Source organism: Opisthocomus hoazin, chromosome 18 (assembly GCF_030867145.1).
Source record: "Opisthocomus hoazin isolate bOpiHoa1 chromosome 18, bOpiHoa1.hap1, whole genome shotgun sequence".
In the NCBI taxonomy this organism is placed as follows: domain Eukaryota; kingdom Metazoa; phylum Chordata; class Aves; order Opisthocomiformes; family Opisthocomidae; genus Opisthocomus; species Opisthocomus hoazin.
In genome coordinates this window covers 4,961,316-4,984,487 of record NC_134431.1, presented here as the reverse complement: position 1 = coordinate 4,984,487, position 23,172 = coordinate 4,961,316, and the positions used below count along the sequence as shown (strand labels likewise).

At 51.8% G+C, this 23,172-nt stretch overlaps 1 protein-coding gene across 1 annotated transcript in view; it reads left to right on the top strand.

The window, feature by feature from the left end:
* TOX2 (TOX high mobility group box family member 2) overlaps positions 1-23,172 on the top strand; it is a 160,634-nt gene that overhangs the window by 25,267 nt on the left and 112,195 nt on the right. The window lies entirely within an intron of this gene.

Genomic DNA, 23,172 nt, shown 5'->3' with positions numbered 1-23,172 from the left:
GTCTGTGCCGCTGCGGAGGCCGTTCCACGAACCTCCTGTTTCTCCCAGGGCTGTTTGCGTGGCAGGTGTTTGCTGTGATAAAACATCGGCGGGGAGGAGGAAGGAAGGCTTCGTTCTCGCTCTGTCCCTATCTCTCATTATTTTTCAGGCTGGAGGTACAAAAAGGGCCGTATCTTGATCTTAAAATCAACCAGGAATTTCTAGAATGTGAATATAACTGTGTGTCGGTGCAGCTTGGGAGACCTCTGGTAAATCCCTGACTTGGCTAGAAGTCGGAGCTGAGCACTTGCAGATCTGTTTGGACATGGATATAGGGGCAGGGCAGAAGATGTAGCAGGCAGTGAGATATCCCGGGATGCGTGTAGGGCATACGGCAGCATGTGCTGGCCTGAGCCGCTGCGGTGGACTTCCCAGCAGCAGAGGGAACCGTACATGTCCTGTGCTGCCCCACCAACGCTGCTGGCCTTCAAATCCCCAAAACGCAGCTCGTGTTGTCTTTGTTGATGTCCTCAAACTGGAAGAAAAACTGAAAAAGCATCATAAAAACCTCAAAACTCCTTGATGAGCAGAGCTGCCCACTGAGCTCTGGGCTGCCTGGATCCTTCCAGCGCAGATGAGACCCCAGCACAACCCCTGCCCATAACATGCGGTGGCCCCGTGCTGAGCCCCGAGCCTTGTCTGGGAGCCTGCCCGTGGGAGAAGGGCTGGCACGTGGTGGGGGGGCAGAGCATCACCCGTCTGGCACTGGGCTGGGCAGGTGAGCTGCTTTGCAGCCCTGTAGCACTGGCTCTCCGAAAGCCCTGCGTGCAGCAGTAGCACGATGAACGGGCAAGAGGAGCAGGCAGCGTTGGGGAGGAAAGGTGCTGAAGGGAGGCTTGGGGGGCTGGGACAGTAAGCTGCATTTCGTTTTAGACTCATTGCATCGGTGCTTTTGTGCTTTTGCCCAGCCCTCTCCTGCCTTTTCTTCCTGCCTGGTCTTTCTGCCAGTTTGGATTTTCTACCCCAGCAGGCTGAGGCTTTCCGAGGTGTAACTAAAGATGGAGTGTAGTGCCTAGAAGGTGATTTGGTATTCAACAGAGATGCTGCGTGCTTGCTACCAACCCGTAACCTGCAAGCAAGAGAGCTTCTCCCCTGACATTGTAGGTGACAGGCTGGGGAGCCAGGGCCTTGCTCGGTCACGTTTCTGTTTTTCTTCCTGCAAGGAAATACGTCAGATGCTTCTTCTCTCTTCCCAAAAAAAGAAGAAACCCTGATGCCTCTGGACCAGCTGCTTTGTGCCAAGCAATGTCTGTGTCACACTGGCAAAACCCGGAGTGAAGGGGAGAAAACCAGACAGGACAAGCACGGGTGTTGAGGCTCTCCTCTGGCAGGGAAGAAGGAACCTTGTGGTAAAAAACTGCGAGATTGAGTGGGTTTTGAGGAGAGCTGTGGAAGGGAATCACTGGGTTGCACGCAGCTGGATGGCCTCCAGCAAGACCAGTGAAGCTCACTGGGTGGCTGTGCCTGCTCAGGTGAGCCACGTGCTGCGGGCTGCCCACCCGGTGCAGGTCTCAGGGCTCGAGGTTGGCCTTTGGTAATTTTTTTTTCTTTTAATACAGAAACTGAAAAAAACCTGCTTTTGTCTCAATTGAAACAAAAACAGGAGGTGAGTGCCCCAGAAACTTCACCGTGCACAAGCTTTCGTGGCTGTGGTTTTTGTTTCTAGCTAGCTGTAACTATCTGATGAACCGTTTCTGTTGGTTTTTCTTTTCTATTTTTTCTTTTTCTATTTTCCCTGCATGAAGGAAGACCGAATTTTTTCTGGCCAGTTTGTAACTCTGCTGTTCCCAGCTCTCGCCGTTAGCAGCCGTGTTCGTGGTCGGTGTAAGCGTGCGCGCTCCGAATCCGTGTGCACGTGCCGGGTCAGCATGCGACCTCCAGCAAGGCTATGAAATGGCTCTGAAGGCCCTTCTGCAGCCGTGCGCGTGTAACGCACCACGCGTTTGGCGTTGGCTGGTGGCTGTGACGCGAGCTGCAGGACAAGGATTGCAGGTTCTCATGCCCGCTCAGCTGGGCTGGCGTTCCCAAGTGCCTGTGGGAGTCAGGTACCTCCACCATGGGCGTCAGGTACTGCCCAGCCTTCTGCTAAGGGTTAGTTATCTGCTAGGGCTTAATAAACGTTCAGTCACTCTTAATACTGAGGAAACACATACTATGCTCGATGCGGAGGGACAAACCAGTAACGGATACATGGGTTTGGGTTTTATTTCTGGTCATTGCAATGAACACTTCTGCTTTGTACTTTTTCCCCTTGTTTCTGTGTGCCTTTGGACTGGCTGATCCCGTTCATCGCTGCTCGTGTGCTGTGCTGCCCCGGGACTGCTAACACCCCGCGAGAGGGGCTGTCAGAGCCAATCCCCCAGTGCTTTTTCAGCTGTTTGCAGTTCCAGGCAGTATATGTTTTTAATTTGTGCCATTATCCAGACATCTTGGCTTCTGCTGTGGGGTATTGTGAGCTTTTTTTGAAGCTTCGCAACACAATGGCTATTTCCAAAGGAAAGGTGTTGAACTAATTGGTCTGACCAGCTGCAGCAAATGCTGCAGCGCAGGATTACTTGAAACTGGAATGATGTGCCTGCTCGAGCAAGTTGGCATGTGAGTATTGAGACTAAATCCTAGAGCGGAGAGGAAGATGAATTTCAAGATCTGCTGTAGTTGGAAAATGGGAGATACGTGGTCTGTTCAAAAGTCTGCTGTTAAATGGTGGTAACAAGGCGATACTCCTCACTGGAAGAGTTTTACTTCACTGCAAGCATAGATCCTGTTGAGAAAGGGGTTTAGCAGCTTTTGCTGATTCAGGAAGGTGATGTTCTAACTGGAGTCATCCTTGCAAGATGGCTTTGTTCTCTGCAGCTTTGCGCAGTCCTTAAGTGGCAGTACCAAACTACCAGTGTAATGAAACATGAATTAAAAATGCATAAATCCTGTCTAAACCAGTGGCTGCGGTATTGCCAGCAACCGAGGGAGCATTGACTCTTAATTTAATATTTCTAACGCTTGGCTGTGGTTTTTGCATTGGCGTTATTCTGGTGAGGATATGCTTGATGTTAGTTGTTACATGAGGTTGGCGTCGCAGCAGGCTGCGGGAGAAGCTGTTTGCTGGTTTGTTGGCAGTGCTGCTCGTACTGTGCTTCACAGAATGGTAGGGGTTGGAAGGGACCTCTGTGGGTCACCCAGTCCAACCCCCTGCCCAAGCAGGGTCACCCACAGCAGGCTGCACAGCACCGCGTCCAGGCGGGGCTGGAATATCTCCAGAGAAGGAGACTCCACAGCCTCCCTGGGCAGCCTGGGCCAGGGCTTCGTCACCCTCAGAGGGAAGAAGTTCTTCATCCTGTTCAGCTGGAGCTTCCTCTGCTTCAGTTTGTGCCCATTGCCCCTTGTCCTGTCGCTGGGCACCACTGAAAAGAGTCTGGCACCATCCTCCTGACACCCACCCTGCAGATATTTAGAGGCATTTCTAAGGTCTTCTCAGCCTTCTCCAGGCTAAACAAGCCCAGCTCCCTCAGCCTCTCCTCGTAGGAGAGATGCTCCAGTCCCCTCATCATCCTTGTAGCCCTCCGCTGGACTCTCTCCAGTAGCTCCTCATCTTTCTTGAACTGAGGAGCCCAGCACTGGACACAGTGCTCCAGATGGGTCCTCCCTAGGGCAGAGTAGATGGGGAGGAGAACCTCCCTCGCCCTGCTGGCCACACTCCTCCTAATGCATCCCAGGATGCCATTGGCCTTCTTGGCAGCCAGGGCACACTGCTGGCTCATGGTCAACCTGTCATCCACCAGCACACCCAGGTCCACTCCATCCCTGCGTTTCGTCAGCTTGCCTTGCTGGAGGGGGCCGGGGAGCCCACCGCTGTGGTCCATGCAGCACGGGGACCCCTCTGTCCTGCCCCGGCTCAAGGCCAGGCACCCCCGGCAGCACCTTAAGCTGCTGGCTTGGTTTGCTCGCACCCGGAGAGGTGCCAGCCCCTGTTGTCGTTGGCGCCCTGTTACAAGTAAATGTATCTACGTGTTGTCAGATAAATGGACATTTCTGATAAAGATATAAAGACAAAGTCCGTAGATAAGATTCACTTGAATTAGGAGGTTTCTCTGAAAATAGCTTATTCTTAAAGGTTTTCAACCACTGTCCTTGCGTGATACAAGACAGAAAGTCCTTGTGCATCGGACCAACAGCAGATGTCAACTGAAGGACGTGCTGAATTACAGTCAGCTCGTGTGCCAGGAGAACGGGCCAAGTTTAGAGTGGTGAATGAGGTTCCTGTGCGACTCTGATTCTTCGGTCTGTTCACAGATTGGGTGTTGACGCCGTTACGTTTTACTGAATGTGTTTGCCTGAAGGTATTGTTTGAGGAGTGGTTTTGGGTGACTGAATTCCAACCTGTTGGATGCTTGCAGGCAGTTCGGTGTGGTTGTTTATTGGTTCTCCTGTGACGGGTGCGCAGCTGAATAAACGAATGCTCATTCCTTCGTTCCTCCGAGTATTTGCAAGAAGCAGTTTGGAGCCAGCCGGGATGAGCAGCCTCAAGCGTTGCCCAGAGTCCTGACAGCCATCCTGAACTACAGCGGGAGAGGCGGAAGCAAAGCCACTTCCTGGAAAGGAGAGAGAAAAAAATAGTCACATCGTGAAGAAGTCCTGCTGGCAATTTTTTTTTAGTTGTATTTTATTGTACGGCTCCTAACATAGCTTACCAGTTCCGTAGCGCTTGCTGGCCTCTCCTGGGGATGCCTGCTGTGGTCCCAGGTGTGCTGCTGCCTGGTGCCCCAGGCTGGGTGGTGGCTGTCCCTGCTGCTGGCCCGTGGTGTTGGAGTCGGCAGTGATAGCCACGGCAGGTCCAACCTGGCGCGCAGCAGCAGCCGCGTACCACTCCTGGGAGCAGTGACTGCCCGTGCTGCCCCCACGAAGCGTCTCTTAATGGAAATACTATTTATGACAGCAAAAATACCTGTTAAAGTAATTTAGTAATAACGAGACCATCACCTTGTGCATATGCCCATCCTTGCCTTGCTTACCAAGGAGATGACCATCCTACCTCCGGTAGGGCCCATCTTCCTCGCAGTCGCTGAGATCTGCGTCTGGCTGACACAGCTCTGGTCTCTTCACTCACAAATGGCTTGTCCTCCTCGCCTTGGGAGCTGGGTCTGGTTAAAAGCTACCTGTGCTACGGCTTCCCTTGTTCCTGGGACGGCGGCACAGCTTCATTCCCTCTAGCCCGCCGGTGCGTATTAGCGCTGATGCGCGCTCTGTGCCCCTTCAGCTCGTGATGCAGAAGCACGGCGTTGCCTTGCAGTTACTTTTCTTTTGTGCTGTCTCCTGAAGCCGGAAGGATGCACCCTGTGAGCGGGACCGGGGCGGCAGCACCCTCGTTGTTATGGCCACCACGCGCACAGAACGCTTGAGGTCGTCACTTGCAGATCGTTATCCTGCAGTTCTGTCGCGTCCCGTAACCACCACCTTCCTCTTCCGATAGCGACTGGAGCAAAGTGCAAGATCTGATGGTAAAGGGTTGTGAATTCCTGGTCAGAGAGGATTTGAGGGTTTAAAGACAATTAACTTTTATGCTGCTGTGTATGGCACGTGGCTCTGGACCAGAGTGGGACTGGGAGGGCAGCGGCCTCCCCAGCTGGGCAGCGTTTCGGTGTTGACTTAAGCCTTTCCATAAGGCGTGAGGTGTTTGCAGTGACACTGTTAATTTAGCAAACCTTTAGAGCGACTGCTGCCCTGTGATCCGTGTTAGCATAACTTCATACCCTCGGGCGAGCAGATCAGCATCCCCACCAGGGGGTTTTAGTGGAAGTAGGGCATCCGTGTCGAAACGGGGCTGAATGAAATGATGCAAAAACCCTTGGGAGGGGAAGCCCGGTGCTGGTGGAGCTCGTCCCCAGGGCTGCGCTTCGGGGGGAGCTGATGGCACCACGGGGACACGGGCAGCGCGGGATGGGGTGAGCAGGGCTCCGTCTCCGTTAGCAAAGGCTGCACAGAGCAGATGTATTATTTATTTATGCAGCCCGGATCCTGGTGTGACGGAGTGTGGCACGAAAGCTAAAATGACAGTAATTAGAATGGATCCGCACCCGGTGACCCAGAGAAAAGTGAAAACCGGGCAAGATAATCATGAGTGAAAGAGGCAGCGCAAAACAGAAAATGGTGACGGTTACAATTTGAATGAGAAAATGAGCTCCTAAAGCAAACCAACTCCTGGAAATCCCAGTAACGCTGACAAATATCCAGCTCCAGGATTCGGGAAGTATCACAGTGAACATCTGCTCAGGTAAATAAAGGGGGCGAATCGGGCTGCTGTGTGGAAATGCTGCCTGCTCCTCTGTTTAAGGTGAGCCCGTTAATATGGGCTGCCTGGTAAGATCTCTGGTGATCATGGCAGTGCTAACAATTGCAATATTCTCTGTGGTCGGGGATTACTGAACACCTGGCTCCCTGGCATTACCAGCAGCTCTGAGGGTAACCCACGGTCTTGGCTTTGGGGATGATAGATTGCCAAAGAGTCGTCGTGTTTATAAGCCCTCTAAAACAGGCGAGGTCCCAGTAAATTCCAGTCTGAATTCTGTTCTAATTTGCTTGCTGCTCCATCTGGCTATTTCTGGTCGAGTTTTAAATCCAAACAAGTTTTGGGCCTCTGACGTTTCTTGGAGCTCTTTTGGTTTTCTTTGATGTTAGCGAGGAGGCCCAGATCACGAGCTGAAAAAGGTCTTGAGCCCCTGTCTGAAGACGGCTCTGCCTGCACTTAGTTGAGTGGAGGGACTGATTCAACATCTCTGTTTTGTAGGCATCCGGCACAAATAATTTATAGCCATAAAAATAACCCTGAGAAGGAGCCCTGCTCATCCAGAAGAGCTGGGAGGGTCGGGCTGGCTTTGGGCTTGGCTATCCTGTTGTCTCTGTGAGGTCTTCTGGTCGGCTTTGACTTCTGTGAAGGTAACTTGGAGGTGGATCGGAGACCCGACTCCTCCAGGGACACGCGGGAGCTTGTATGTGTTTGGAGCAGAGGCTTGCCTGTTGCATCCCTGGTGATACACTGCGGTGCAAGCTGTTGAAGGTAAAGTTTGGCACTGCCACGACTGCTTTGGTGTGGAAAAGTAGTGGCAATTTGGTCGGGGTTGCCTCTCAGCCAGAGAACAAAGCTGTGTCATGAGTCCAAAGACGTTGCCTGGCTGTAGCTGGAGAGCAAGGAGGTTGCAGGCTGATCGGTGTGTGCGGGGGATGGCAGTTACTCAGGGCTGATTCGGATGCTTTTCCAGGGCTTTATTCATGTGTGAGGCCCATTCATGTGTAAAGGAAAACGACACTGGGCTGGAAGTGCTGTGCACGAGTCAAACGCCCTTTGCCTCTGCTTGCTGGAGCCATCTTCTGAGCGATAGCTCGGGTGGTCCCGCTCTCACTGGAACTCTGAAAATCAGGAGCTTTTGTCCTCAAAATGTTTGTGATTCCTGCAGCGGTGGGGGTATGTCTCAGCCTGTGAAGTGAGAGGAAGGTTTCAAACTATGGTGGACACTTCTCCCGGCAGTTGGCATGGGCTGGACATGGCTACAGTGGGACGAAGCAGGACCAGGAGGTGGTCTTGGGCTAGGCACCAAAAGAAATGCCATCAGTTTGAAAAGGGCCACGGTGGAAAGAAATTCAAGCAGCTCTGGTGTGCTACAGGAAGCCACGAGTATTCACGGGGATTTCCTGGGGATTTGCGGCTGGGTTTAAGTTCGGGGTTAGCCTGGTGGTCTTTTGACAGCAGGAGATGAACAGTGCAGCCCTATCACCCCTAATGAATGGGGGTGGCAGCAGCTCCATGGTGAATCTTAGCTCATGCTGGATACCAGCTCCTCGGTGCCAGGAGTAAAGATGTCACACATCTTGTAGTGCATCTCTGGATCTGCTGAGAACCAGGGCCCTGCAGGCTGTGGTGGCCATACCTGGTAGCCCCAGAGTCCCTGGCATGGTGACACCCCGTGGGATCCCTTGGAGAACTCTGGGGCAGCCAACCTCGGCCATGTTGAGTGGCCCAAGAGCAATGGTCATGGGACTCAACAAGCCAGAATGAGAAATTGCATTAGAAATATCTGAGCATGGAGGGTTGTAGCCTCTTATTCAAAAGCCCACCGCGTGTGTACGTGTGTTGGGAAAGAGATGGTATAAAGAAGGGGGTGTAAACTGCGAGTCAAGGAACGCAGGTAAAGAGCGAAGGCTCTTGCCTGGGTTGGGGGGTTTTGGCTGGAGCATGGTGTGCAGAAACCAGCTCAGAATGAGCAAGGTGTGCTCACTTTGATCCCTGGAGCAGCGCGGGCTGCGTTTTGAGGACCTGGTGCCACCCCTGTGCGGGCAGAGCGGGCCTGCCACCCTCCACGGAGATGTCTGCCTGCAGCGGGACTCCGGGATTTCGCTCTTGGCTCTTGTTGCTCAGCTGAGGCGGTGGGTGCAGGAGGACAAACCTGCAGGAAGGGAGAGCTGGAAGAGATCCTGCTTCTTTTCTATTGTTTTAAACTGTAGTAGGGAGTTTTATTTATTTATTTTGTTTTTAAATGTGGAGTGTGTTAAATGTTTCAGAAGTGCCAGGGCTGGGCTGGGACCCAGCACAAGCAGAGAACAAAGCATGTCAGCGAGTCCCTTGTCTCCAGGCTGGCTGACAACCCTCTGTTCTGGCTAATTTTTGGTGTCATCAATCACGAGTACCAAGACAGCAGCCTCGCGGTGCCCGGAGTGCACCGTGGAGCTCATTGAGTGACCTATTAGTGCTTTCAGTTAATTCTGGTGACATATTTATAGCGGGGAGATCTACAGCACCGATTTCCTACAGGACACATCACTGTTTGACATCGGATTAGGTTATAGAGTACCTTTCCCTGGCTGGATCAATGGGTAGAGTCAAACAGAGCCTCGTCTACATGCAGATGAGGAGGATTAGATTTGAATCAGCGAATGTCAGTAATGGCTGTTTTTCCCACCAAGGGAAGAACAGGCAGGGAAAAATTTCCATCATTAATAATTGAAGTTTATAGAGGGGGAAAAAAATGAACATATCATATGGCACTCCTGCAGATAACAGGGCCCCGCTTTTGCTGATAATTCTGTCTGGCAGACAAGTGCTAAAAATTATTATGATTATCACTGGGTTTCTGAATCTGTTATGAATATTCTGCAGTCGTGGACTATTTTAACAAATGCCCTTTTGTAGCAGAGCTGAGAATACTATTGGTAGCACAAAAAAGTCCATAGAAAAATACGGTCAAAATAGTTGGAAACGAGAGTTGGTACAGTTTGCCAGAATGAGGAGAATAACGAATTTGTGAAGCAGGGTGACTGGGGTGGGTGGCCATTTCCCTTGCCAGCGCCCAGCACGGAGGATGCTAGCGGGTGCGGAAAGGCACCGGCGAGCTCTCCGTCACCGATCCCGCGGGAGAGCGCTGCAGGCTCCCGGGTGTCACGGTGGTGGTGCTTAGCGAAAGACCTCTGGAAGCAGTTAGAAAGGAACTTTTATGAGCTGTTTGCAATGCAATGTGCGAAAATGCAAATGCTGTGCTTCTGCAGGCTGGAGAGAGAGTTTTCTATGCTTTCTGTATTTTCAGGGAAGGCTGCCACTGGTAGCACTGCGTTTACCTGTGCCAGCCGTACCTGCTGGGCTGGCTGGCAGGGGACTGCTTTCCTGTCGTATGTCTGTAAAACATTTTGGTCGCTCTTCGTTGCTGCTGCCCTTTACGCTGCTGACAGTTCCTCCAGACTGCGAAGCACTAGAGGTCGTGGCACTCTGCAGCGAAGCTCTGCGCTTCGCGCTCCCTCCGCACCCAAGAGCCGCAACCCCAGCCAGCGTTCAGACAACACCAGCTCATGTAAATCGAGCGGGAGATAATACAGGAAAAGAAGTGACCATGAATTTCTAATTAACTAAATTTGCAACTGGTACACACGAGTTAAAGGGCATGTGATTTATCACCTGTCAGTGAAAATATTGGTTATAGCTCACGCTTTCAGTACTGCAGTGTGTGCGCAGCTCGGCTGTGGAGTTAAAGGGCATCTGATTTATCACCTGACACCAGCCATACTGGTTAGAGCCATCACGGCCGGGATGGTGCAGACACTGCGTTCCCGTTTTCACCTAAAAGCTATTTGCTCCATTATTCCGCCAGCAGAGAGATGTGTGAAGGACTTGGTTACAATAAATACATAAATAGAGGAAAGTTATGGTAAGGGCTGCTTTTCACCAGTTGAAAGGAAGGTCTGGAGCACAGGCGAGCAGCCAGTTTGGCCCATCAAGGTGAGGCGCGATGAGCCTGGTGGGTCCTCGGGTGTGATGGTGGGTGCGAGCCCTTCTCTTTGTGCTGCAGAGCTTCGTGTCGGACGTTGGCCAGAAGTGCCACACTGGCCTCCCTTTTCACAATTGCAGTTCACAGCCTTTGCCCAAGCATTGGATTTCCAATCGTGTTGAGGCACTGGTAGGGCTCAGTGACAGTTAATCAGATCTGCAGATGGTCGTGGATGGATGGGTGACATAACTCCTCCTCTTTCTGCCTGGAGGTTGAAGTGGGTATGCTGAGACCAGACTTTTGGAAATCCCTTGAATTCCAAGCTCTTTCCTAGATGTTAGGAACTCTGGTTGTGCCTGTTGGCCTCAGTGGAGCTTAATCTTTTAGTACTTATGAAAACTAGATCCTTCTTTCTGCTAGCAAAAAGATGAGCAATGTCACATAAGCTGAGTGTTGCACTGTAGATAAAGCTGACCCGCTCCCCGTTGGATACCAGCGTCATTGGGTTTGGTGCAGAAAGTTCAGTGCAGTCTACGCATGACCACGTCAGCCCAGGCATGGCAGATGAGTTTCTGCTCTTCCTTGCAAGAGTGGAGGAGTGCTCCTGCCTGGCGTGGGAGCTGCGCTGCTGGAGAGGGCAAGCTGTGAAACGCTGCTTCCTAGCTCCCTGGGACCTTAAACGGTCACAGGACTTTTTGGGTAACCCATCCCATCGCCTCCTGGGTTGGTGTGATCTGCCACAACTTCTCTGTCAAGAGACATGATTAGTGCTGAACAGCGCAGTTTGAGGGGTGTGAGACATGATGCCAACATGGTTCACACGGTTTGGGGCCACCAGGATGCAAACCCCTTGTGATTGACCATTTTAACCTAGGCTTGCAATTAAATGTTAAGATAGTGTGGTTTGGGGTGTGTGTCCTAGTTTCGGCTAGGGTAGAGTTAATTTCCTCCCCAGCAGCGGCTGCATTTTGGATTTAGTATGAGAAGAATGTTGATAACACTGATGTTTTCAGTTGTTGCTAAGAAATCAAGGACGTTTTTCAGCTTCCCATGTTCGGCTGATGAGCAGGTGTGCAGGAGATGGGAGGGAGCGCAGCCGGGCAGCCAGCCCGAGCTGGCCAGCAGAAATATTCCATACCATAGACATCCTGCTCAGTATATAAATGGGGCTTGGCCAGGGAGCAGGAATACACGAGTTCCGTGAGCGCTGCCCGGGGACCGGCTGTGTGATCAGTCATCGGGTGGTGAGAAAAATTGTATTGTGTATCACTTGGCTTGTATATTCTTTATTATTATTATTCCTTCCTTTGTTGTCTTACTAAACCGTCTTTATCTCAAGTTTTACTTTTCTGTTCTCGTCCCCATCCCACTGGGCCGGGGGGAGGAGTGAGCGAGCGGCTGTGTGGTCCTAGCTGCTGGCTGCCAGGTTAAGCTACGGCAGTGGTTTATATCAGGTTTTTGGCGTATTTAGCATAAAACATTGAAAACTTTTCTATAAACATTTGTACACATAGTCATTGCTGTTGGCTGCATCAGCAAGGGGATCAGTAAGAAAGCTCTATGGACCACAAAAACCTCATTACATAATGTCTGGAAATACAAGACATGTGTGAGTTCAAGCAAGAGATACAGTAAATCATGAGGCTCTTGAGGATGGAAGAAACTCTTTTAAGTAGGCTTGAATTACCAAGCTTGAAAAGTCTCCTAACCCAATGCTGAGTAGAAATTGGTGCTGACTGGAAGGGCTGGGTGCTCAAGTTGAAGTTTAGAGCTGAATCGGTTCCCGGATGAAGCCTGTGAGAAGCTCGCGGAGCACAAGCAGAAGCTCAGGGTGGTGGGAAGCCATGTTGTTCCTCCCCTCCCTGCTCCCTGCTCTGCGGCCACAGGTGGGTTAAAGCAGCACCGAAAGGTCCCACGAAGCGCAGGGGGTGAAGCTCTGCCTCCCTGCATCCAGCTCATCACCCCGCTCTGCTCCCAGGTGCCCCGGTGCAGTCTTGCCCTGCTCGTTCCACTTTTTGCATGTGTGCATCTGATTATTGGGTTTGGTCCTTCTGCTCCTCATACCCAGTGCATGGGTCAAGGTTTATTTCCTATGGGGTTTTTAGAAGTTTTCTATCTTTTTCCTCTTTCTTTGTGCTCCCTTGTGGTATGTTTTACAAATCTGGGCAATTACCAAGGCAATCAAAGCGTCCTATTAGCAAGGAAAATACTCCCTCAGCTTTATATCTTTTCTGCATAAAAATAAGAGTGCGGTGGGGCCTTTCATGTAGCCAGGGTCTCGAAGGGGGTGAAGGAGTGAAAAATGGGCAGCGTTTTGCTGCTACCTCAGCTGAGGGATGGAAGGAATCAAGGTAACACACTTACTTGACAGGGAGTGCTTTGTGTACTTGTGTAATCTGTTGATCTGAGAATTAAATCACTTTCTTCATCTTCTGTGCCATTGATCTTGGAGTCATTAGTGAAAGTACAAGTTGTCACGGTGACATGTCCCCCTGCCTCGCACAGCCCTCACGGAGGAGAACATGCACCGGCAGATGCTTTTATTCGCAGGAGTCGAGTATGGTTTGTGCTTGTCCCCAGACCGTGTTAACTGTAGGGGAAAAAGAGAGAAGAGCCAGAATACTCTTACGCATGTCATGTTTTCCCTAAGAGTTATCTCTTCCCTTGCTTTTTGCAGCTGACTCCCGTGCGGTGGGGTCTGCTCTGCTGCCCCCGAGCCGGGTGCTGTGGCTCCTGGCAGCTGGGTGCCCGAGGCTGTGACGAGCCGGGGGCAGTGGGGCTGCAGTGGGGCGCGGGAGGCAGCTCCTGCCTGGCCACTGCGCTCCCGATTCCCTTGGGCTTGGGCAGCAGGAGGGGAGCAGGGAGGGACTGGGGGCTCAGTGTTTGCGTGTGTACACATACATGGTTATATATGTGGTGGTATGGTTATATATATACATATGTGTGGACATAAATATGTTATGTATATAATAATAAGTGTGTGTGTGAATTTGTGTGTGTGTAGATGTATGCGTGTATAACTTCCGCAATATTTTAGCTCTGGTGAGTCTCATTTACTGTATTTTCTAATTGTAGAAACACAATACATTTGTGCTTTAGAGATCCAGAGAAAAATGAAAATTAGAGAAAGTCCAATGGAAAACACAAGCAAGGATTTATTTAAACATTTGCTCTGTAAACAGAGTTCAAGGCAACCTTATGTTTTTAGGTAGAAGCAGTACTTTTTTCTTCTTCCCCTGCATCCAGCAGCTACCTGTGCATTTCCTGCCATCCCTTCTGGGCACACCTAGGGATTGCTGCCCCAGTACACACACCTGCAGGGACCGTGCTAGCAAAATACCCCGCCGGCAGCCCTGTACACAAGGGGCTGTGCATGGAGCCCTCACCATTGCCACAGAGAAAGCACGAGCTGCAGAATGGTGAGATGTAGTGCTGGATGATAAGCTGCCAGTTGAGAGGGACATGGTTTTTTGGAGAAAGCATCCCAGCTTTGCCACTGGTTGTGGCAGAAGTGGACGCAGGCACCGTGCCACCCCCCTCTCCCCGGGCTGGCACCCTCTCCCAGCATGTCACAGAATCCCAGCATGGCAGGGGTTGGCAGGGCCCTCTGTGGGTCACCCAGCCCAACCCCCTGCCCAAGCAGGGTCACCCAGAGCAGGCTGCACAGCACCGCGTCCAGGCGGGGCTGGAATATCTCCAGAGAAGGAGACTCCACAGCCTCCCTGGGCAGCCTGGGCCAGGGCTCCGTCACCCTCAGAGGGAAGAAGTTCTTCCTCATGTTCAGCTGGAGCTTCCTCAGCTTCAGTTTGTGCCCATTGCCCCTTGTCCTGTCACTGGGCACCACTGATAAGAGTCTGGGTGTCCGCTCTCAGCTTCCCAGAGAGGAGCTGTTGTGCTGCGGAAGCTGCTGTGTGACACCCTCTTCTGCTGGCTGCTTCCAGCTGTGAGCGGTCCCTGGGAGGCCCCAGCCTTGGTCTGAAGGCAGTGTGAGACCTGAGCATGCCCAGAGACCGATGCGCTGGTGATGGGAATGGATGAAAGGGAGGCGGGTATTGAAAAAGTTGGGCAAAACAACACAGCACGTGGTATTTAGGATCGAATCTTCCAGCTGCCTTCCAGTTGGTTTATCCCGCTGAATCGCTCTGCCACAGGGATGGACACAGTACCGAAAAGCACGCGCCCGCTCCCGGCCGTGCCTGCAGCACCGCTCCCCTCCGCCATCACCCTCGTGCAGTCCCGGCTGGGTTCCCCTGTCGAGCAGGGTGCCGGTGACCGGGGGCAGGAGCCGCGGAACCCACCCGTGTTCCCACCCTGGGAAGCCGGGCAGGCAGCGAGCGTGCCCTGCGCTGCACGCGCGGGGCTCGGAGTCTCCCAACGCTGGGATGGGTGAAAAGAAGGGAAGAGGAAAGAAACAATAATATTTTTACACTTACTGTAACTCGGATTCAGTTTCATATTTCATTAATTATTGTTTTGTCATGTTAGGAGCCTGGGGAGGAAAATATTAATCACAGGTTTTGCTGAGTGCTGTTTTCAGTAAGTAAATTAATTTCAGACGGGAAACTTGTTTGTGTGGATATTTGGCTCCTTCCCGCTGTCGGCAGGCGAGCTCGCCGTGCTTCCCGGCACCGCGCCGAGCCCCGGGCCGTCCCCCGCCGCCCGGCTTTTTGGCACATTTTGGTCGCAGCGCTCACCTTCACCGCAGCCAGCAGAGCTTGCGGGTCGCGCTGGGTTTTCTTGTGCTTGTTTTTGTTTTCTTTTCGTTCCTTAATAACTCCTGGCAAAAGCCAAGGCAAGGAGCTGCCCTTTGTGGCTGGGGCAGGGGGCAGTGGAGGTGGTGGCGGCTACGGGACACTGCAAAGGTCCAAACTGGCCTGTGCAGAACTCTTGTGGCCCGTGCCACAGCCACGCGAGAGGAATCGAACAGCAGGCAGGGATGAGCACGCACCCGTTGCTCTTTATCCCTTCTCTCCATCCTCTCAATCCCAAGTCGCTGCTCGCTGCCCACCCGGCTGCATCCGACAGCCCTCCCGCTCGTGGCACTGGGGAAATTCCAACAACCCATTTGCATCTTTTTTTTTTTTTTTTAATAACTCAAAGCCAGCTTTGCTTTGTCAAGGGAGAGAGCCCTGAGGTAGATCTGATTAATGGCATGCAGCGTGCTCCCCCCAGCCGCCGATTATCCCCTCCCTGTCTCAAAAGCAAGCGTGGAGCTGTGTTGGTGGCGTGTGGATCAGAGCAGCTACGTCTCAGCTGCTCAAAGCCAGCCTCCCAGGTGCTTATTTTGGGAAGAGGGCTTTGCATCCTTTCTCACCCCTGGAGTCCGTGACCCCAGACAAAAATAAATAGCATCTAACTGTTCCTGCTCTGGGTTATTTCTGGCAGCATCAGCAAGTAACTGAATTTCAGAGGGCTGTGAGTGTGTGTGTATAGAACAGTAGATCTCAGTAAGATAATCAATTACATGCAAGAGGAAACCAGAACTTTTTCCATTGGTTTTATCAGATATTGTGGTCAGTCAAGGCAATTCAAAGCAGCTCGGAACCCTATTGCATTCATTCTTGCTATAATCACTCCATCTCTGTTTACCATATTCAGTTAAAGTGGCTTGTTTGCTGCATCCGCTCTGCTGCCAAAAGAACCTCATTTACTCCTGCAAACGGCTTCTGTCGCTGCTGCCGTAGCCTTCCTGCACTGCAAATGTATTCTTGGCCACAGCGCTGAGGGCTGGATATATTGTTCTTCGAATCCTGCTGTGGAGTTCATGGGTTTGCATGCTCATTCCCTTTCAAATGCCGTTTGAATGACAGGGGTGGGTTTTTTGGGGATCCTGGGCTTTGCTTTCACCTGCTGCGGAGCTGAGCAGCCTCTGAGCTTGGGGCGGCTTCGTTGGGGTGCTGGTGCTTTGTTGGGGTTTTTCTTGTGGTTGCCATTGTTTTTGTTGTTTCTGCAAATTTCGTCTCCAAACAGAGGAGTCTGTTAAAAATATTCAAGTCGCTGCTGAATGGAAAGTTGGACCCAAAGTTGGCAGGAGTGTGGTAGGGCTGCAGCAGGGTGCGCAAGGCAGGGTTTGTCTGCACGACACGCAACCGTGAATAACCAGCAGCAGCGAGCAGCCCCGGCTCTGTGGAGCTGCGTCGTGCAGCTTGTTTCCTCCTGCCCCTCGTTCTTGCTGTTGTCACGTGCATAAAGCCCTGCTGCGATGGCTCGGTGTGGTGCAAGGTGGTGGGATGATGATGGAAGAGCTGTCCCATTCAAGGAAATGGGGAAGAAGGCAAAGAAACCTGGCCAAAATGGGCAAAACCTGGGGTTTTGCCTTGAATTCTCTCTCTCTGCTGTGGCTCAGCCCTTGCTCCTCACCCTGGGGTGGTTGCATGAGTCTGGCCAAGCATCGCCCGGCCCTGCAGCCATCAGTGCTGATGCTGGATGCGTCCAAGGAGGGAGCAGCAGTTAACGACCCGCTCCTTGGGTCCCTTGACCTTCGCGTTGGCGGCGTGCAGAGGTCTGTCCTGTCCTATGGGCTGGGACAGCAGTGGAACAGAGTATTGGCCACAGCTTTGTCACCGCTGTGACCTGTGCCGTCCCTGTTGAAGGAAAACATTTCTGCTGCTGCTTGGTTCATCGGTGATGGATGATGCTAAGACAAAGAGTGACGCGATACACCCAGCTTTTCTGCTCATCTTTTGTGCATTGCTAGTGCAACCACGATCGCTTTGTCCTGACTACAAAAGCCATCCTGACACGCAGCAGCTCCCCGGTCCCCAAGAGCCGTGTGCTGCTCCGGCACCTGGGATGGGGCGAGCAGCCGGTGCTGAGCACCAGGACCTCACGGTGGGTTTCCATGCCTCCTTGCGGGGTGCCTGGATTTGCTCCCCTCCCTCCCAGCCAGGCTTTGCCCCCTTGGTCGAGGCAGCTGAGGTGCACCGTCGCTTGGTGCGAAGGAAGAGCTTTGTCTCCTTGAAGCTCAGGAAACAGCAGTGGAAACAAAGCCCCCAGAACAACCCAAAGCAGGGATGGGTTGATGGTGCTTACAAGTTTCTCATGCTTCTCAGCTCAGAATGTGATTTTAGTGCCCTGAAATGAACCATCTTGAAAGCACTGTGGGGTTTTTTTGGTTGTTTGGGTGGGGGGAGTGAAACTTCTCATAGGTATAAATCTAAAGCCAGAGGTGAATTTGTCCCCTTTTGTTTTTCTACAAGTATTATCTTCTGCTTTGAGATACAGAAGTATTTTCTTTTTAGCCTAGCATGCTGTGAAATTCTGCTTCCAGTGATCAAAGCCTTGATTTGTTTCACTATGAATTGCGCCTCTGACCCAGCCGCGAGTGGGACTTGCGTCTGCATTACAGAGCTTGTTATCTGGAGAGATGAACCTGAAATGGCCGGACACAGTTCGGGTTGCAGAGGATTTCTCCTTCCAGCGGGCGGGCGTGCTGCGCTCCTCGCGGGAGCATCGCGAAATGTCTCGTTGCGCTGCTGGAGATGAGCGCAATTATCCATATTTTACACGTAGGGAAACCAATAGCCTCTAAACGAGCCCGTTTTGGGTGAGATTAGAGCAGGTTTTCCCTGCGTGCTGAGGGTCCTGGCCAGTGCCCACTGTCGTGCTTTCCCTGGGGGAGCACGGGAGCAGCCCCTGTGCTGGGGAGTCGCATCCCTGCTTCGAGCGATTTGCCAAAATTAATGATTTTGTACATCGTCATTAGGTCTCTTCCACCTCCTTTTTTTGACAAAAGAGGGTCTTTTCCATTTGTGAAATGTCCCCATGTTTCAGATCACAGAATCACAGAATTGGCAGGGGTTGGACGGGACCTCTGTGGGTCACCCAGTCCAACCCCCCTGCTGAAGCAGGGTCACCCAGAGCAGGCTGCACAGCACCGCGTCCAGGCGGGTCTGGAATATCTCCAGAGAAGGAGACTCCACAGCCCCTCTGGGCAGCCTGGGCCAGGGCTCCGTCACCCTCAGAGGGAAGAAGTTCTTCCTCATGTTCAGCTGGAACTTCCTCTGCTTCAGTTTGTGCCCATTGCCCCTTGTCCTGTCGCTGGGCACCACTGGAAAGAGTCTGGCCCCATCCTCCTGACCCCCACCCTGCAGATATTTATAAGCATTTCTAAGGTCCCCTCGCAGCCTTCTCTTCTCCAGGCTGAACAAGCCCAGCTCCCTCAGCCTCTCCTCATAGGAGAGATGTTCCAGTCCCCTCACCATCCTTGTAGCCCTCTGCTGGACTCTCTCCAGTAGTTCCTCATCTTCCTTGAACTGGGGAGCCCAGAACTGGACAGAGTACTCCAGATGGGTCCTCCCTAGGGCAGAGTAGAGGGGGAGGAGAACCTCCCTCGACCTGCTGGCCACACTCATCCTAATGCACCCCAGGATCCCATTGGCCTTCTTGACAGCCAGGGTACACTGCTGGCTCATGGTTAACCTGTCGTCCACCAGGACACCCAGGTCCCTCTCTGCAGAGCTGCTCTCCAGCAGGTCCACCCCAAGCCTGTACTGATGCATGGGGTTGTTCCTCCCCAGATGTCCTCTCTTGTCCCAGAGCCTTGGTTTCCCATCTCTCTCCCCTTGGTTTCCCATCTCTCTCCCCTTGGTTTCCCATCTCTCTCCTCTGAGGAGGGGGTGAGTGGAGCTGAATCCGGCCCCTGAAGCGAGCGTGTGCTGGCAGTTTGGATAACAACATTACAGTATTTTCTCTATTATTTTCTGGCCTGTTATTTTTGCACTCTATCATTTTGATATCGCGGTGCTTTCAGTAGAGGTTTGCGTGGGGCGGTTGACGTGATGGCTGGTCTTATCGCTTAATGTTCAGTTAATTGCAACCCTGCTAAAGTCTAGAAGGATTTCATACGACTCCTTCCTGCACGGGCTGTTCTGCTTTTGTCATCGTAGGGTTTCTTCTGCTCTGATGTTGCCTTCTGCTTGGTTAGGTGGCTCTGGAATTTCCAAGACATCCTCATTTGTAATTAACCTAAATAATCACAGAATCACAGAATCCCAGCATGGCAGGGGTTGGAAGGGCCCTCTGTGGGTCACCCAGTCCAACCCCCTGCCCAAGCAGGGTCACCCACAGCAGGCTGCACAGGACCGCGTCCAGGCGGGTCTGGAATATCTCCAGAGAAGGAGACTCCACAGCCTCCCTGGGCAGACTGGGCCAGGGCTCCGTCACCCTCAGAGGGAAGAAGTTCTTCCTCATGTTCACCTGGAACTTCCTCTGCTTCAGTTTGAGCCCATTGCCCCTTGTCCTGTCGCTGGGCACCACTGAAAAGAGTCTGGCCCCGTCCTCCTGACCCCCACCCTGCAGATATTTATAAGCATTTCTAAGGTCCCTTCTCAGCCTTCTTTTCTCCAGGCTGAACAAGCCGAGCTCCCTCAGCCTTTCCTCACAGGACAGATGCTCCAGGCGATAATGTTCTTTTTATCTGCGAACTTTGTTTCACTGTGCCGCCTAGTTTCCACACCGTTAATAAAGATATGAAGAAACAGGAGACCTGGTTAAATACCTCTGTTGGTGTGTTGTTAATTATTTCCATCTTGAGAAATGAGTCACGTGCTTAGTCTCGTCACGGCCCTCAGCAGCGTCGGGTCTGCATAGCATCACCCACGTCTAAACCCCGGTTTGGTTAACCCAAAGCATAGCTCAGTATGGGAACTCTTCATGCAGTTGAGATCAGTCTTATATTAGTTCAAGCTTAAGTCAGTTTCTCACAGAACAACTCTAATTAAATGACTTTTCAGTTAAAAGCATCCACGCCAGTGGAAGTTGGTGCAAAGAAAATGCACCTTTATAGAAACGGGTTCAACCATGAGTTGAGACAGGTTCAGAGCTTTGCATCTGTCTTTGTAGAGAGCTGTGAGAAGAAACCTTGGAAAGCGTCAGCACACCTGAGCAGCCGGTTCTCCCGTAACCCTCGGGCGAGCTGCAGGCGATGTGCCGTCTCCCCGCTCCGAGGCGCCGTGCTGTTTGCTGGGCGTGGGACTGTCACGATCTCTTACCCATCCCCTGCCTCTGTTTTGTTGTCAGCAGTCTTCTCCCCTGTGATAAGGCTGAAGATGTCCCGATTTTGTAGGTTTGCTTCCCAAGTCTCTCTTAGGGAGAAATGTAGCATTTGCCAACCCAGAGCTCTTCTGCAGGGCAGCTGATTTTGCTGGTGATTTCGTGCCTGTGACATTTTGTAGGTCCCTTTGGGACTGTTGGGCAATAACCTTCATGGGTTTCAGCTTCTAGCAACCACACACTGCTTTACCTTTGGCAGGTGAAGGAGCCGCTGTCTTAACCCTCATGTATCTTCAGACTGAACAAATCGGTGCTTCCCTTCTCCAGGGGACGAGGGACGGACCTTCTCAACAGCTCTGCTGCCTGCTGGGTTTTACCCGGTTCTTCAGCTGTAGTTTGAGCTCATCCAGGAGTTGTGCATACAGGAACCTTGCTCAGCGCTTGTTTCTGGGCCTGATACAGACATTACTAGAATTTTTTTTCTTTATTTCTCGCTGGATGAAGCCTTCCTGGGCATCATATGAAGAACTAATCAGCTGCTGTGGCCTCAGCAGCAAATGAGGACAGGTATCCTTGGGAATTGCCCGATCCATCCCCTCTGCTGCTATCTCATACCTGACCATCTGTTTGGTACTTACAAAGAAGTTAATGTGGGTATCTCCTCTGTGCCTTGGGAGGCAGGGGGGAAGAAGGCTGCTGCAAACTCGCACATTCAGGCTTTGTGCATTCCGTGTGTCTCCTGTGGTCCCAGTGAGGTCTTCTGCAAAAGCTTCCTCCTTCTGATATGCCTCCTGCTTGCCTGGGTTGTGCTTCTCCGTCATGTGGTGCTTAGTCCTCCGTCTTCCCTGCTCGCAGTGGGTGTGTGACAGTGCATGCTCTCTGCTCCAGGCCGAAGTTTCCAGTATTTCACAGCAGGGCTTGGCTCTGGTATATGCTTTGGGCTTGAGATGCTGGCATTGGTGTTTCCCTGTTGCGTTGACCCAGTAGTTCGAGAGCTGTACTTGGAGAGGAAAAGGTAAAAATGATCTCACTGTGGCATAAGCTGGAGTATAAGCTGTTCATAAAATGCTTCCATACAGCTTGTCCAGGTGGGATGTTTGGGGTGGGTGGTCAGAATTCAGAGATCCTGTGTCCTGGTGCTGTGTGAGGACTGCCCTGGTCCTTCTGCCGCAACATCATTGGCGACCCTGGCAGGGAAGCCTCGGAGAAGGGCAGAGCATTGCGACTGATGCCGGCCTCTTTGCTGGCTGATCGGACCATGGCTTAGTGGTGGTGGGAGAGCAGAAACTCCCCAGGAAGGAGACAGTGAGCCCGATTTCTGAATTCAGAGGAAAATAATTAAATACCCTCAGGTGTAGTGCTGGGTCAGGGGGCTGTTGGGTGCATGCGGGGGGCGGTGGGCGACATGTCCCAGGCTGCTCTGAGACCCAAGAGATGGGTGGAAGGGATGCAGCAAAATGATAGTTTCTGGGCTGCCTGCAGTAAATACCTGTATGCAGACTGAAACTACAGCCTCGGCGGGCAGCAAAGGCAGATGCCATTTGCACGTAAAGTGTTTGTTTGGGGGTCGTCTGCATCAGCACTTGCAGTGTCCTTCAGATCCAACCATGTTTCATGTTGTTTCCGCTATGACTTGCGAAGATTTTTGTATATATATTTACACTTAATGTATTAATAGACTGTTTTTCAAGAAATAAAAGCTGTGAGCTTTCTGCACTTTGGGAGATTCAGTATGTTTTGTTTAAAGAAACCAAACTTGTTTTCCTTTCCAATGAGCGCACAAGTGTCTGGTCCCACTTACCGAGTAGAGAAGGTGATTATTTCTTCTGGTTTTGTAGACAACAGCACAACACGGTCTGGTGATACCTAAATGCCGTGCAGCCTTGCTGGGGCTGAATGCTCTGGCACAATGGAGCCTATAATTAGCAGGTGGAGAAGACGCTGCCTGTATAGGGTTAGAGGATTGCAGAGGGACAGAGCAACCGAGGGAAGCAAGGGGTTATGGCCAGGCAGTAAAAAATTCAGTGTTTTCATCTCTCCAGGATGTTCAATCTTTATAATACAAACTCAAATAAAGAAAACCTTCATCGATGTGATGGAGTTTAACAGACTGTTTCAACCGGCTGTTGTACCACGTAGCACATGGCACTGGTATAATTCGTGCTGCTCCCTGTGGGTTCAGAACAAGGAAGGTTCTTTCTCTTAACAGTTACAAAAAATTTGAAAGTGGAAAAAAATCATCATATCTTTTATAGAGGTGCTGCTGAAATGAAAATGAAACGTATTCACTGGAGGGCCTGAAATCTTGGCGTGACTTCCAGAATTGGGATGCAGAGTGTTTGGTGGAAATCACCTTCCCCTACTAAACGCTTTTGGAGAAAGCATGAGAGAACAGTCTTGCTAGCTCGTAAATGTGGTGTTTAAGGTGTCTGACTTAGGCACCGTGAGGACCTGAGCAGAGGGTCCCAGTCTCTGGAAACATGAGGTTCAAAAAGACCTGATGAGACATCCAAGCTGAACTCCAGTATCATCTCATTAAAACCCTGGGTCCGGAGGTGTAATGTCTTGATCTGTTTTAACAGGGCTTCCTGCCCTGCTGCAGAAGGACCATGAAGCTCCTCGCAAGGCTTCGAGCAGCCCGGCTGGGCTGGGGAAGCCAGTGAAGTGGTACCCACCCCTCGTGTGCATTTGATGGGCGTTGCAACGCTTCGGGAAGCAGCAGGACTAGGTGCAGCTCTACCTGTTGTCCCTGTCGGCACGGTCCTACCTCTACATTCACATTGTGGGGTGGCGTGGGTAAGAAGGTCCCTCTCCTCCCACACTGCTATGGTGAGGAAGGAAAAATGGCTTCTTGTACGTGTGGCTTGACCTTGTGGGCAACTTCTTTCCCAAGGCCATG